Consider the following 17,287-nt stretch of genomic DNA (forward strand, 5'->3'; position numbering starts at 1 on the left):
CCCACTTCCCCTGCTCTCAGCACCACGCTTAGTCCCTAGACGTAGTTAACAGACTTCCATAAAAAATAAGTGAATGAAGGAATGGGCATCTCTTTACGGCCTTGAGCAAATCTTTTAACTTGTGTGTGACTCCGTTTCCTCAACCAGCAATAGGAATAATGATCCATCACTATGTGGGCAAGAGTCCCAGCGACCTTTAAGAGGCGTCATTAAGAGGCATCATTAAGGTTAAACGGCATTCCCCCCGCCCAGGGGGTCCTGGAAAAGCTTCCTCTTGGGAAGGGCCTGCAGACTCCCAGGCTAAACCCCTGAAAGCCTACCTGCTTAGTTCCTCAGATACCTCAGCCTCTCCCCACAGACTATACCAAGTTCCCATTCCCTGTCTCTCTGCAAAAGTCCTATGGGTCCTGGGGCAACATCCAAGTCCCCTAATCAACTACAGACGGCCATTAGCCTTCCTCTTTGACATTACCCCATCGACCAGAGAGGCCAGTGCTGCTGAGGGCACTTACCTGAGAGAGAGCAGTGAGTACGTGACTGTGTGAGAGAGAGCGAGCTGTGGGAGAGGAAGAGCTGTGTGAGAGAGCTGTGAGTGTGAGAGCTGTGAGTGTAAGAGAACTGAGTGTGAGCTGTGAGTGTGAGAGCTGTGTGAGAGACCTATGAGTGTAAGTTGTGAGTGTGAGCTGTGAGTAGGAGAGCTGTGAGTGTGAGAGCTGTGAGTGTGAGAGAGCTGTGAGTGTGTGAGAGCTGAGTGTGAGAGAGCTGCGAGTGTGAGAGAGCTGTGAGTGTGAGAGAGCTGTGTGAGAGAGCTGTGAGTGTGTGAGAGCTGTGTGTGTGAGAGCTGTGAGTGTGAGAGAGCTGAGTGTGTGAGAGCTGAGTGTGAGAACTGTGAGAGCTGTGAATGTGTGAGAGCTGTGAGTGTGAGAGAGCTGTGTGAGAGAGAGCTGTGAGAGCTGTGTGTGTGAGAGCTGTGTGAGACAGCTGAGTGTGTGAGAGTTGTGAGTGTGAGAGAGTTGTGTGTGAGAGCTGTGAGTGTGTGAGAGCTGTGAGTGTGAGAGAGCTGTGTGAGAGAGAGCTGTGAGAGCTGTGTGTGTGAGAGCTGTGTGAGACAGCTGAGTGTGTGAGAGTTGTGAGTGTGAGAGAGTTGTGTGTGAGAGCTGTGAGTGTGTGAAAGCTGTGAGTGTGAGAGAGCTGTGTGAGAGAGAGCTGTTTGTGAGAGCTGTGTGTGTGAGAGCTGTGAGAGCTGTGAGTGAGAGAGCTGTGAGTGTGCGAGAGCTGTGTGAGAGAGCTGTGTGAGAGCTGTGTGAGACAGCTGAGTGAGAGTTGTGAGTGTGTGAGAGCTGTGAGTGTGAGACAGCTGTGAGTGTGAGCTGTGAGTGTGAGAGAGCTGTGTGAGAGAGAGCTGTATGTGAGAGCTGTGAGTGTATGAGAGCTGTGAGAGAGCTCTGAGTGTGTGAGAGCTGTGAGTGTGAGAGCTGTGTGTGAGAGCTGAGTGTGAGCTGAGTGTGAGAGAGCTGTGAGAGAGCTGTGAGTGTGAGAGAGCTGTGAGTGTGAGAGCCGTGTGTGTGAGAGCCGTGAGTGTGAGAGAACTGTGGGAGAGAGCTGTGAGTGTGAGAGCAGTGAGCTTCATGGGGCACCACCAAAGCTCTCTCCCTCTCCCTGCCCTGAGTGAAGCGAGTCCTGCTGGGCCTTCCTGAAGCCCTGGGCAGCGAAGCTGGCATTAGCTACTGCTCCCTAGTGGCCAGTGGGCCGGGAGGTGAGCCTGGAGCCTGGGCTGTGCTCTTTTTTGAGACGCAGGAGACCCTGAGCCTCCACCCCGCACCTGGAGCGCCCCTGTTGTTTCCCGGGGTGTATTCCCTCTGTAGAGCCCAAGCTGACTGGCACCCCCAGCCTGCTCCGCCTCCACCTCCATCCAGGGAATCAGTCCCTTGGGGAGCAAGGACCCGACACCCAGGTCCTCCCTGCACTCTCTGAGGGCTGATGGGGCCCCAGGCCCTCTGAGGTCAACTGGACCAAGGACATCACTTAGTCAGGGTCCCTAAACACCACGCACAGCCTTTAAAGGGAAGTGGCCATCGCAGCCCCAGGCAACCCGACAAAGGAACCAAGAGAGTTGGGCAAAGGATCCCCACAGGGCAGAGCTGGCGGGGCCTGGGACATCCGCTTCCGAGCTGGCTCATTTCTAGAGCTGGAGATCGGGCCCCCGGGAGCGAGAACGGGCTTCTGAGTCCAGACTGCCGGTAACGGGCACTGAGCAAGCAACGTGAGCCAGGCTGCAGTAAAATGTCACAAGTGGGCCAAGGCCCAGCTCCAAAGCTCTAGGATTGTAAGTAAAGCCGCCAGTGATGTTCTGGTTGCTGGAGGCCAGGAGCTGGGTGTCCCGGGGTAGCTGGTTACTTGTGCTCTCCTTGCCGGCGAGGGAGGCCACCCCCGCGGCCCTGGCTCACAGCCCAGCTACAACGCATCTGGCCTGTGGGCACCAGGTGCCCTTGGATACCTCTCTCTCTCCACCCTCCTCTCTGAGGCATCCATCGCTTCTGTTTTACCTGGGTGGGAGCACAGAGCACCTCCTGCCACCCCTGAGGAAAGAGGAGGAGGCTTCTGCGATCTTTTAGGGAGCTTCCAAGAAAGAGGAAGTGGTTTGCACAGCACCCCCGCCACCCGCAACACACACACATACACACAAAGGCTTGCTATGTGAACACCCACACATGAACCACAGGCGAGAATTGTGACTGGTGGGCCAAATAGAATCCCCAGCAAATTCCTTTATTAGGCAAGTCCTACAGTGTGTTTACAATAAATGCACACACACATGCACCAAACTGAAAAACATTAGTTGCCATCAGAGCCCAAGTCTTCTGCACTTTCCTCTGTAGCCGAAGCTGGCCTGAGTAGAGGCTACTCAAGTCGTTTAAATAAAAACCCACAAAAAGGAAAAGCCCCCTTCCCTGGTATACACTGAGAATTCTAGCTGATGAAAACATATATAAACGAAAAGGAAGAAGAGGTGTTTGCCCCAGGAGTCATGAGGCTGCAGTGTCCTCTCCGCACAGGCTCAGACACCATCCCCTGGTGGGAACCTAGCAAAGCGCAAAAGCCGCGGCCCTCTTCCTTCCGCTTCCCTCCCGCCCAGGCTCTGTCACCTCCGGGAGGCTGTTCTATGGAGTGGGCCTCATTGCAAACTGCATTCCTGTAAGCTGGGGAGTCCATTGGAAATCACTTTCAGAGACAGGTTCGGTGTTTCGTTTTGGTTTGGTTTTTGACACTAGACTGATTGTGTAACACATCACCTCTGCTAGGTGCCAAGTCCTAGGTTTCATTTATCTTCACGGTGTTTCTAACTCACTGGTGGATTGACATAGGCACAATGACTAGCTCTTACCATTGATTGAATACAGCATTTCACTAGCCATTGCCCGGCAGGGAAGCTTTGTCTGTAAGGGGCCCTGTGTGCCTCTCAGTCCAGAGGGAAAGCCCCAGTCAGCAGCGTCTTGGTGACTGCAAGAGATGCCCTTCCCCACCTGGCTGACCAGCAAGGCTTTGTGCATGTCTATGACATCCAGGAGTATGTTCTGCAGGGACCAGAGCTCCAGCCTCTCAAGAGTAGATAATGAACTTCATGTTAAACTCTATTGATGAGCACAGCTTCAATTTTAGTGTAATATTCTGGTTGGTCAAATTAAATTGTACCAGCAAGGAGGGATTCTTTTAAAATCTTTAAAAGCAGATTTAGAGGAAAATATTTTAATGAAAATATTCAATGTTGGCAAGGATGCAGGAAAAAAGGCACTCACACACTCTTGAATAGAGGAGGAATTGCTGTGTGTTATCTAAAGGGCAAGTTGACCATATGTATCTAAAGCTATGCGTGGCAATTCTACTTCTAGGGATTTGGCTGCAAGAAATAATAAGAAATATGCCGAGAGATTCAGTTATGTGTCTGTGCACTGGCACATAGTTTATAAGAGAGAGAAAAATGGACAATGTAGCTGTCCAACATAAGGGAAATTAATTAGATACAAGATGGTATAATACATTGGAGTATAATGTAGTCATTAAATAATGATGCTATATATGGAAATGTATTTGCAGGAAAAATATTCATGATGAATTGTTAAGTGAAAAAAAGATCGAATCACAAAATGGTATCACAGTATGATTCTATCTTTGTTAAAACAGAAGTAAACACAAGATCGAAAGTCTGAAAAAAATATACACCCAAGTTTTAGATACATTAAGTTTTTGTAGATGAGGTTATGGGGATTTTTTATTTTCTCTTTGGAAATATGTTTTTTCTAATTTTTCTGTGTACATATTGCTTTGGTAGTAACAAAAATATGTTTAAAAATTTAAAAACTCTTATACAATTATAAAAGTTCTCATGTTTAGAAAAAACTCAAACAGTACGAAAGAATGAAAAATGAAAAACAGTAGTTGCTTTTCTGACCTCCCCTATGACCTTAACCTCCCATATCTGCTTCCTGATAAGACAGTTACTGCATTAAATTTCCTTCCAGAAGGTTTGCATGCATATGTATCTATATACATGCGTATACAGGGACACAGACACAGACACACACACACACACACACAACACAATACCTTTTCAGAACTCGGTTTTTTCTTTGTATCTCTTGAACAACTTTGCAAATAATCATATTTAGCGCTACCTCATTTTTAAATGGCTATGTAATATTCCATTAAATACAATTTAGAGGTAAAATTGAAAGCCAATTTAGAGGTAAACATTCACATACTCCTCTTTATTTACCTGTTTCTATTCCACCACAGGAGAACTTTAAGTGCTACCGTGAGAGAAATCAGAATTTGGAAGTAAGAATGGTGTGGCTTGTGTTTGTTTTTATTCCAAGAACTGAAGACTAGCTTTCACTTGGCTATTTTAAAAATGATTTTTGATTATTTGGAAACTTCTGCATGCTTACCAACCTGTAAGCACTAAAAAATAAAAAAATAAAAAAAATAAGATGTTCACCTTGCACAGGTCTCATTTCGTAGGTCTTTGGACCTGGCATAAGGTCTTAACACACGGCAGGTGCTCAGTGAACACTTACCAAATTAACAACCAATACTTTGTCACAGCAGCACCTCTCTCCCTGCTGGATGTACATCCCGATCTGACCTCGTCCTGCAGGAACGGTTACACAGCAGCTAGCATCATGGTGCGTTAACTCTCCCATCATATTTAGATATGTTCTTTCTTTTAATTTAGATGTGACATTCTGAAGGGCACATGTCAGCATGGTGACATCATGAGTACCATTCTTTTCAAGTTCAAGAATTTGGAAAAGAGTTAAAATCATTTTCCCAATTTTGATCAAATCAATCAGTCATCTCAGAAGCCCTCTGAATTAGTCAAAAGAGGAAAGCAGCATTTCAATTCTTCTGTTGATGAAAACAAGACACATATTGCATGCATAGAACTAAAGGAAGAGATTGGAAGCCTTCTTTTTAAAAAACAAAATGAATGATTGTTTTCCTTGAATTGACCTGGTGTTGTAGTGTAAGTTTATAGGCTTAGTAAGTTTAAGATTTTTCTTCACTGGGGTTGAAAGGAGTCAGTGCCAAGGGTGAGATCTGAACTCTTGCTGGATGGTTGTTTTCAACCTCTTGATCTTCCTGCCAGATCCATCATCCACAAGGTGTTATCTAAAAGATCTCATTTGATGTCTAAGGCTGGAGTTGGGGAGTTTGGAGGGAGCATGGTGGGAAGTGGGGAAAGAAAGGTATCAAGAAGCCTTCCGGAGATAAACCTGGCATCTGTATCCCAACCTTAGTTAAAGGAGCACTGACATATTGATCTGATGTCCCTTTAATGAGGTAGCAGCCTTGGAGAATTTATCCTCCCCTTTTATCTCATTAGTTTGGAATTGATAGAAGAAAACTTTCTGCTGTCATCCTCCCTTGACTGCACTGTGTGCCTGTGGGGGAGGGACAGGGCAGACACCCGTCCCTCCTCCTAGGAGACATCCACCTGGCCTCCTCCTAGTCTCAGTCCTCCATTGATGTAGCCAAAGATGTAGCCTCCACTGATTTATGAATTCTCTGAGGTAAAATGAATTAGTCTGCTCAGGCTGCCATAACACAATACCACAAACTGAGTGGCTTAAGACACAGAAAGACATTTTCTCTTAGCTCTGGAGGCTGGAAGTCTGAGATGAGGGTCCCAGCATGGTTAGGCCCTGGTGAGGGCTCTCTTCCTGGCTTGCAGACGATTGCCTTCTGGTCATGCCCTCCCATGGTGAAGAGCCAGTGAGCTCTCTCACATCTCTTTTTATTAGAACACTAATCCTATAGGATCGGGGCCCCACCCTCATGATCTCATCTAACCATAATTACCTCCCTCATGTCCCTATCTCCAAATACTGTCACACTGGGAGATTAGGGATTCAGCAGATGAATTGGGGGCAGGGGAATGGGAAATATGATTTGGTCTATTGCATAAAGTTACCTTACTTTCACAAAATTTAGTAAAATCAAAGACATTTGTACTTATAGAAGTCAGCTTAACTGAAGGCAGTAACTTTGGTGAGAAGCTGGGTTATCATGAGAGTCATCTCTTGGTAGGAACAGTTCAGGACTAGGGGGTCGGAGGGAAGAAGTCTGGTGTGTGTGGGATGTAGAGACCAGCTTAGCCTGACTTGCTGCCCAGAGGGACTCTGTCCTTGTTCCAGTAGGGTTGTCTTATCCCCTAGCTTATATTCCTTAAAGCAGGTGCTAGGACTATTTTGAATTTATCCTGCAAGTTCTTAGTATATTTCTGAGTAGACTATGCACTCCTGTGATGTATTTTGTAGGAGATATTCTAGGCCTCAGTGCCCAGGGCCAATTGCCCTGGAATTGTTTCTTAACAAAATACAGAGGGAGCACTTAATTTGATTAAGATGACCTAGCAAGGATTAAAAAGACCTCGCAGTCTTCGCAATAAGCTTTGCTCTGATCGTATGCATAAAATGTATTCACTGATCTCTATCCTTCTAGGGACCTTTGGGCAGAGCAGCCTCTAGAATATTTTCACTCCTGCCTCCTGGAGCCACCTGAGAGTCCCCTATGAAATTTTGACAGATCCCCAGGGCATGCTTGCTCACCCTGGAAGAGAGGTGTTTCTGCTGGGCACAGGGGAAAGGAGGAGCAGGAGAATGTGACAGAGGAAAAAGCTCGTGCTGAGGTTGGTGCTAGCACATCCGTTGCACCTGTGTTTACTTTGTAGCTTGCAGGCAGATCAGCATAGAATACAAAGCGCAGCTTGAAAGAGTCAAGGCATGATCTGGAGAAGCAAGTAAATACAGGAATGAAAGTATGTTCCTTCCATCCCAATATTCATGCTACTCACTGGGACCAGGAGGACTTGTTGGCCCACCTGTGGGAGGGTTGGAGTTGAACTTCCAGCTTTGTCCTCCTTTTGACCAACAAAAGGCTGTTGCCCCTGACCTTGGAACACAAGGAGACACAGCACCATACACAACCCACTGTCACATCTGAGAAAGCCAGACCAGGAACGTTCAATTGCAGCATACACCTCGCTGCTATGAGATGCATTTAAAAGTAGGGCTTCCTAACCAGTGAAAGGCAGAAATGATCAGTTTAATGACCAATTCTATGACAGTCAGTCAAAGCAAGAGATTTTGAGAGGGCCCTGGTCAATGCAGTCTTGATTTAGAATTCTGTGAAATATATGGATTTCCAAGAAATCCCTGCCCTTTAATAAATTGAAAAGAAGGTCATTTCATGAGCTATTGCTCACCAGCTATGTCACAACTCAAGGCAGAACACCTGCTCTGCCAGCAAAATCATGTGTCGTAGGTTTTTCCTCGGGAGCCTCCTGGAATACTGATTACACAGTATAACCTAGTCACTGACTCCTTAGAGCTCCAAACATGTTCAAAATTAGAAACAAAGAGACAGGCCAAGCATAGACCAGGAAAAGCTTCTATCTTGTCAAAAGTCGCATCTCCACGATGTTGCTCCCAGACACGCTCCCAAGATTATCAAGGGGTGCTCTGGTCACTCCCAGAAGACTCTGAATGTGTCAGTGTGACACGTGGGGCAATTTAGAAATACAGTAATTTCAGTGTGCGTTTGATATGGAGAAAACAATTTTGATAGACCCACAACTTAGAAAACAAAAGTACAGGGAGAGGTGAGAAGAGAGGAAAGAAAAGAACAAAAGGGTTTGGTGAGGGAAAGAAAAGAACAAAAGGGCGTGGTGAGGGTGCCGATGTGGACAAAAACCCCGGTAGGTTGACTGTGAGCTACAGCAGATGTAGGGAGAAACCTGCCTGCAAGTTCAAATTTCAGGATTAGGGAGGAAAGGGGATAAGCTGGGAGGAAGAGGAGGGAAAGAAGGGTGGAAGGGCAGAGGGAGAGGGAGGAGGGATGGAGGAGGAATCGGGGAGAAAGGATACCCAGTTCAAGAAGCTCAGAATAGTTACGTGATGCTCACTCCCCAAGCACGCGAGAGGGTGAGCAAAGGTTTCGCACGTGACCTTGATCTTGTGTAAGAAAACCATAGGGTGATTTTGTTTATGATTCTGTCCAATTGGACCATGGATACCTGAGGAACTGTCTGTATATTATTTCCGAGAAAAATACACAGAAAAAAAAGAACCTAAGCCCTTCTATAGTGTATCTGGGCCAGTCAATGGGAATCCAAATTGTGTAGTTACAGAACAAAATGTTTGTAGCACTCTTCATGAGTTAGGGTTTCCTGGGTTCCACTTTCAAGTTCACCCTAATTAGTTTGTGCCTTTCTCTAGCAGTCATGTCCACCGAGTTAGCTATCGAATGAGGAGTGGGATTACATGATCTCTAAGTTTCTTTCCAGCCCTAAAAATGGCAGGTTTCTCTGAATGTCTATTTTGAAAAAGCAATGTGTTGATTGGATTCTGGATCTCAGGAACGATTCTTCTGGGATGCCAGAGGTCAAACACGACCATAACAAAAATAAGTTGACTGGATGCAGAAAATCATTCACCTGGAAAATATCACATATGAGTTGGTAGTTTGAAAATCAAGTCAAAGCTCAGGAGAAAAGGCTCTTGTTATCTAATGGATTCAGTCAGGCTGCATCTTGTTCCAACGCAGAAAATTCATGTAACGGACAGGTGGCCCTTGTTCCCCATGACCAATGTGACCATGGGTCCCTGTGCCCATATCTGTTCCTTATTCCAGCCTGAAAAGACTGATAACATTCTCTCTCCAGAAGATTCCATCCTTGAAGCTGAGACGAAAGAAGGCATAAACAAACAATGCATTTTGCAATAGCGATTAGTCTGAAAGAATCACCCAGGTCAAAGAGAGGGCCCTCCTGAAATGATGCAGCCTTTCTTGGCAGGGGCCTCCCGGGCCTCCCTGTCATCTGCAAGAGTCACTGTCCCTTAGCCAACCCCACCACCCCATCCTGTTAGTATAACTGAGGTCACAACTCGAATCCCACACGTCAAATGTCCTTCTGCAGGATTCAGGGCACTCTAAGGCTCCCCCAGTTTCACCGTCAAGGCCCCCCTCAGTTCTTCAACCCAAGCTCCATGGCCGATGTTCCTTCCCCCAGTGCCACTTACGGTACGACTGCCTCACTCTTCCTCCTTAGGACCCCTGTGCAGACACCCTGGGCTCCTGAGAGCATGAGGTAGAGGGCGGGCCCTGAGGCTCCCAACGCTATGGAAACCTGGGGTACCACAGAGACTCTGTGCGCCTGCCCGGTCTCCCTGTGCTGTGATGTGGTGGGTTTTACAGGGAAGCAGGGCAAATTAGTGCCTCTCTCTAGCTGTGTGTTATTTCATTCCCTGGGTCCCACACTGGCCTTCTTGGGTCACAATCCCTGTGATGTTTGCATAATGATAAAACCCCCTAACAACACATTTTTCAGAATGGAGATGCGTGACTGTATATCTTTAAAGGCAAGGAACCATTAAAAAATGATGTACACATCCCGTAAACATTTTATTTCAATTTGCAACATTAAGATGTACATTCCTTCGCCAATCTTTTGATGTAGAGCCAAGGTTGTTTCTTGCACTGAGAGATGAGTTCAGCAGGGTCTTCCTGTGATGCATTATATATGATTTTCAATTTCCACTTTGTAAAAGTAGAGTAAGAATTTAATGATATTTGCAAAGCAATATGAGTGCAATATCCTTGCAGATTTTTATAATTTCTCCCACACTTTAACAGTGGTTTCACATATCCTCAATTCAGTATCACCCTTCAGCTAGTCTTTTCAAAGTCTTCGTCTTCGCTTTCACCAAGTTCTTTTCATTACATTTCACGTGAATTTCATGAATTTTCATTTTGTTTAAATAAATTTATCAGCACAATGAAGTGCACGATGGGCACAAACAGGTTTGAGAACAAACCTGATTCTAAGCACACAAGTCAATTCCTCACCTGCTGGAGCCGAAGTGCCCCGGCCACTTTCACTACCTTCCGGGCATTAGCATTCAGAGGGCTGTGGGCATTTGGCAGGGCGTTGACAGAGAGCCAGCTAATCCATCAACTCACCTAAGAGAGTGTCTACTGCTACAGCGATCCTTTGAGCAGTGGATTCCCTAGAAATAAAATCGACATTTTCCCTGGGCAGCTTGGCTGTGGGACCAAGGACAGGGAGAGAGAACCGAGGAGGGAGGAAGGCGATGGGCCTGTGGTCAACGCGCTCGTGTTGGTTCTACAAGATACCTCACATACATTGTCTTAGTGGGGCCCAGTTTCTCAAACAGCACACACCTTATTCAACATCAAAAAAATGTGGGAGATCTTCCACCCAGGGATATCTCACACATTAGGTAGGAAATCACTGAATTCCGTTGTTAGTTCTCACAACATCCCTGGAGATGTTCTATTTGTTATCTCCGCTTTACAGATGAAGAAACTGAGGCTTAGGGAGGACTTGTAATTTGCCTAAATTTAAACCACCAATATGTGGCAAGGCAGGGATAGGATCCCACTTCTCTTTCTGCCACCCCACAGTGATAGGGCCTTGGAGAAGGGATTTTATAGGAGGATACAAAGGAAGGGGTGTTGTTTACAAATGCTCCCAACACTGAAGATTTGGACAACCGGCACATTGCTGTGGAATCAAGCACGTCCTTGCAAACTGCAAGCCAAGTGATGGTGCTGGTGTTAACCTGCAGACTTGCAGAGGCTGGGTCAGCTTACACAGAAAGCAGGAGAGAGATGGCCGGGATGAGGTGCTTCCCAGGCTGTGCAGGATGAAGTGAGGCATGGACAGGCAACTGGAAATCATCTCCAGAGAGGTGGGGCCAGGATGACCCCAGGGGATGTGTGTGGAGCAGAGTGGGTGCAGACACCTCAAGTGCTTAAAGAGAAGGAGGGACAGATTGAGCAGAGACCGCAGGTCAGGCAAGAGGAATGAGAGAACAGGCAGACAACAGTGCCACAGAGGCCAACTGTGCTCCAGGAAAGGGTGGTTGATACCTGGTAACCCCGGTAGATCAAGAGCATTCAGATCTGGTCTGAAGGTTTTTGTTGAAAATTGTTCATGAATATCTCCAAGGAAAGGTTGTTCAACATTCCCCTCTGCAATATTTGGTGGCCACCACTCAGTGCCAGGCACCGTGCAGTGATACAGCCATGGATGGAAAGGAGTCTGTGTCTGTGTCCTGAAGGAGCTCACACATCCCTGGCTGTCCCCTGACAGGATTGGAATGCAAAGCATGGTGGGGGTGCTCACTTGGGAGGTCAGCAGGGTGCCTTCCCAGAGGGAGAGAACTTAGGCTGAGACCTGAAAGATGAGTAGGATGTGGCCATCTGAAAGGAAGCCTTAAGAGAAGGAAGAGCTGCTACCATGCAGATGAACCTTGAGGACCTTATGCTAATGAAATGAGCCAGTCACAGAAAGACAAATACTGATTCCACTCACAGGAGGTGCCTGGCGGATTCCAATTCATAGAGACAGAAAGTAGAATGGTGGTTGCCAGGGGCTGGGGAGAGGGAAATGGAGAATTGTTGTTTCATGGGTATAAAGTTTTAGTGTTGCAAGATGAAAAGCACTCTGGAGATGGATGGTGGTGGTGGTTGCACAACAGTGTGAATGTACTTAATGCTGTGGAACTGTGCACTTAAAAGTGGTTAAGATGCGTGTTTCACCACAATTTTTTTTTTTTTTTTTGAGATGGAGTCTCGCACTGTCACCCAGGCTGGAGTGCAGTGGCGCAATCTTGGCTCACTGTAACCTCCACTTCCTGAGTTCAAGCAATTCTCCTGCCTCAGCCTCCCAAGTAGCTGGGATTACAGGCGCCAGCCACAACGCCCAGCTAATCTTTTGTATTTTTACTAGAGACAGGGTTTCACCATGTTGGCCAGGATGGTCTCGAACTCCTGACCTTGTGATTTGCCTGCCTCGGCCTCCCAAAGTGCTGAGATTACAGGTGTGAACCAGCACACCCAGCCATTTTTCCACAATTAGAGACAGAGAAGAGCCTGAGGCAAAGCCAGTAGACAAGGGAGAGGGGATGTCCTGGAAATTTCTAGTAGTTCAATGTGGTTGGCACAGAGTTGGGGGCGGCAGATGCGAGGACAAGATGATGAAGGGAAAGGGTTTGAGGAGTGGAAGCAGATGGCCTTTCCGAGGGATTTAGACGCATCCAGGCGGAAGGAAAGAGTGGGTGACACAGGACCAAGTAGAAGGGATTGACGTAAATATGTTTTTGCTAATGGAAAATGTGCAATGGCCATGCTCCACCTGGGGTCTTCGCTTTAAGCAGAGGTGCCTGAGGAATCTGCACCCTGTACTTACCTGGTTCTTTCCCACCAGGCTGCCGCTGGGGCAGAGCAAGCCCTCCTGGAGAGCACCTGTGCTAGGGGTGGCCCAGCATTTACCAGACCTTCCAGTGCCACGAGGTCATCTGCATGTCAGCCCTCAGGGAGAAGCCAGATTTGTCTATTACTGGCTCAGATTTGTTTAATTTAAATTTTCTTACACGGGAAGACGAAGGAAGTGAAGCTGCCCAGAAGGAGCCCTGATCATAAAGCAATTTCCTTGTCTGAGTTCTAAAGAGACCCAGCTGCTATTTTCTTTTGGCAAATTTTTCCCTGTGCAATCAAAAGGTCTGACTGAGATTAAGCTTTGCCAGACAGGAGCAAAGAAGAGCAAAACAAGGAATGATTTCAGCCACCATGGGCTTCTTCCCAAAACAATTAGAGCTTGAATTTAAGCGAACAAATCGGATTTGAGGTTTTTCTTCCTTGGAGGCCATTGTTCCATTGAGCAGAGGGCACAGGGCTGATGAACTGAGCCGATGGCTCCCCGAGCACCTCTGCCACAGATCCAAATGCCACCTACAGCATCTGCCTATAGGTGGGCTGAGAACAGTGGGAGAGAACCGTGAGGCTATTGGTGAAAAACACTGGCAGATTTAAACATTAACTGTGTGCCAGGCGGGCCTTGCTTAAGAGCTTAGATGTATTTGCATTTATTCCTAATAACATCTTTGGGAATAGATACTGTTAGCATCTCATGTTACCAACCAGGAAACTGAGGCTCCCAGAAGTTAAGTGACTCACCAATAGTTAACAATTAAATGACCCAGGAGATTCTAGAGCCCATGCTCTTAACTACCAGACTCCAGAGTGGAGGGAAATCGGCTCTGGGAATAAAATTAGGAGGCCAGTTGCCCTCTTCTTTCCAAGGAGGGTCCCGGAGCAGCCACTTTAAAGCTGTAAGCGAGCAACCTCAGAAAGAACAATAGTGTGGCTGCCAGTTCCCAAGCACACACTGTGCTGATCTCTTCACCAACATCGTGGAATCCTCACCGCAGCCTAGAAAGGGAACATCCAATTTCACAGATGAGAAAGCTGGTCCTCAGAGAGATGAAGGTTTTGCCCAAAGTCACACAAACAAAAAAATTCACAATGCAAACCTTTGTTCCCAAACACTGAGCTGTGAACCTCCACCTATAATTCAAACCCATCACTTTGCAAATGGAGACCACAAGGGGCAGAGAGCCCCTAACTGCAAAGCTAGACAGTCTCTTGGCCCCTCCTCCAGTCCAACACTTTCCAGTACCTGCTCCACGCTGTCTGGTCTCTCCATGACCAGTACCCCTCCTGGAGCAGGGCAAGGGGACCCCTGCCCTGGCCATGCCCCTATCTAACCACACCTCCTTCTCCAGGTCATGGAACCAGGAAATCCCATGCCCAGATGGCCCCAAGTCCATGTTCAGAGCCAGCATGGCCTCCTCCCACATCCATCAATCCCAAGAAGAGCCACACAGTCCCAAGCCCAGAGAAGTGGTTAAGGGGCCAGGGTTTGTTGGGGTGCAGACCTATATTGGACATGTTAGCTGGGATGGGGATATTCATGCATATGCACATGCTCTCTTTTCCTCTCCCTACTTTTCTTCTTTCATTCCCTCCTTTCCTTCCTTCCTTCTTTCTTTCCTTCCTTCCTTCCTTCCTCCCTTCTTTTCCTCCTCCTTCCCTTCTTTCCTCCTTTCCCTCCTCCCTTCCCTCCTCCCTTCCTGTCTCCTTCCTGACCTGGGTTTGAATTCTGAGTTTTCTCTTTCCCAAGCTCCAGAGGCATAGAGGAGACCAGGTCCTAGCTCTGCCATGTTTGCTGATGGGTCTGCACATCTTTCTTTCTCCCTTGAGCCTTTATTTCCTCAGCTGTTAGTGGGGGGCATTTCACACCCCCACAATTTTTGCCCCTCTGTTGCTGAGCCTTTGAGCCTCCTAAACAATCCATCTCACTAGTCCAGACCCCTTGTTCCACCCTGCTTTTTATAAACCTTTCAGTGGTGGATTTCTGTCTCTCCTCAGTGAAGTGTTCCTTTTTCATCCTTGATTCTGGACTGCAGCATTTCGAGTTCAATCTTGGGGTCATGGCCTGTCTACTCAGTACTATTTTAAGTTGAGAGATCTGCGTTGATGCTGTTTCTCTGAGAGCAGTATTCCCTCCATTAACTAATCCCTTGAGGAAATAATACCATTATATGAAGCCAGCAGTGTTCAAAACAAAACCCACCTCTATAAATCATGCCAAGCAGGTTTCCAGATACCTCCAGGTGCAGCTTCCAATTGGTCCGACCTGGATGGAAGAAAATGGAGCCAAGTAGTGACACATCTGACATTTTCCTGACCCAGCTCCTCTTTCTGCCCCCTTCCCACTCCCTCCTGCCTCCGCAGCCAGCATCCTGCTTTCTCATCTCCCTCGGGTCCATCACAGCAGGGGCAGGGACAAGTGTAACCAGTACTCTAGGTTCCCTGTGTTAAAGTGGGGGCATGTCAGGTAGGGGAGTGGTTCCTGAAGAAATGAGTTTGGGAAATGCTGGATTAAAGACAGTTCAATGGGTCTGTTAACCTCAGTACTTTTCTGAGCTCTTAATATTTTCAAGCACCTGGTAAATCTTCAGGAAAGGAACAGTTTCCCAAACTTACTTGACCAAGGAGCCCCTTATTCAAGCTGCATTTTTTGGGATGAGTGTTCCAAGCAATATCCTTTGAGAAATACTGTCTGAACTGCAACTCCTCTGCGTTAAGGCACTCCTCCGTTCAACCTCTTATACATTGTTTTTTATCTAATCGTCAACTTCTTTTGCTTTGACTTTGCTGAAGAGCTTCCACATCTCATCTTTCAATTCTCCCTCCCAACAATCCTGTGAGACAAATGCTATTCCTCAGAATTTACAGATGAAGAAATTGGAGCTCAAAGGAGTCTCCTTGTCCTAGGTCTCACCTCCAGGAAGCCCAGAACCTGGCTGGGCAAATGTGATGACTCCTGGTGAACATATAAGGAAACCGAGGCACAGAGAGGTACCCTGTTCCAGTTTGCAAACAAGCCAGGGATCAATGTTTCTGGCTTCCTGGATCTGTCGTCTTTCCCTCTCCATAAAGAAAAGCATGAGGCTTTTCAGCCAGCAGGCAGGGAGGATGGGACTGGGATGTTGTCGGACGAGGGGATCAGATGGGATTCAGCATGCTGATGGCTGGCATTGGAGCTAGGGTCCCAGGAGAGTCTGAATCTGCCCTGCCATTACCCCCTTCTCCTGGTGAGATCCCAGAGGAAGACATGCAATGAGGAACAACAGAAATATGGAACCAAGGCACAATTTTATTGTGAGCTGGGATGCCTGGTAGTCCCCCAAAGCTGGAGGTTATCTTGGGCTCAGAGCCTGGGCAGGGTCTTTCCCTCCTCCTTACCCATATCTACAAGAGGCCGAAGACCCTGGTATGAGAGACCCCACACACTGGTAAATGAGGTGTAGTCAGGATCCTGGTCTCTAATCAGTGGTACTCGAGGAACGGAGCTGCCTTCTCTCCTTTGAGTCTACGTCAACTCAAAGTAGCACCACTTGGCCAACTCTCAGGCAAATGTTTGTTTGCTTTTCTAGGATGCTTTGGTAAAAGGTAGGGGTCCATCAAGGAGGGACCATGCTTCTCACGCCCTACTAACAGCTGAGGAAATAAAGGCTCAGGGGAGAAAGAAAGATGTCCAGATCCATCAGCAAGCATGGCAGAGCTGCGATCTGGTCTCCTCTTGGCTCCAGTACTCAGAGGAGCCTGGCTACAGCTCCTAGAAGCTTGGTCAGGTCCTTCTGTTATCAGGACAGGGGCTAGGATCATTCTTCTCGACCCTGGAGGTCACTCTGTCTCATCTTAACCATGACTACTCCCCCTCACTCAGACCTTCTTCCATCTCCTGTTCCTCATCCCTTCCTCCTTTTAGGAGCTAAGGTTAAGCCTCGGCCTGCCTTCCCCTTGCCATCAGTCCCAAGATCCCAAAGACTCTATTTTGTGGCTTAGATGCTAGTCTGAAATAATTTGGCCAGTTTGACATATTGCACCTTCCCCTGCCTCTCATCCTGAAGCACACCCTTCTGTCTCCCTTTTCACTTCTGCCCTTGGTGGAGATTCTCATGAAAAGCTGTCATTTTTGTGCACCTTTTATTATCAACAGAGGTATGATTGAAGGCTTACAAATTTGATCACTGGTTGGATGTTCCTGGACAATGACAAAGCAAGCACATCTTGTCCAGGAGATTCCTCTCTGGTGAAACACGGGAAAACTTTGCAAGAAAGATTTAGGCAATATTTTTTCTCATCCACTTGGGAGCTCCATAGCGTGCTGAGTAATGGCCACCCAAAGATCCAAGTTCTGGTCCCTGGAGCCCGTGAACATGACCTCATTTGGAAAGGGGTTTTGCAGATGTGATTAAGTTTAGGATCGTGGGGTGGGGAGATTACCCTGGATTTCCTGGGTGGGCCCTAAATGTCATAAGTGTCCTTACAAGAGGGAGGCAAAAGAAGGTAA

This window comes from Theropithecus gelada, chromosome 17 (genome assembly GCF_003255815.1).
Source record: "Theropithecus gelada isolate Dixy chromosome 17, Tgel_1.0, whole genome shotgun sequence".
NCBI lineage: Eukaryota > Metazoa > Chordata > Mammalia > Primates > Cercopithecidae > Theropithecus > Theropithecus gelada.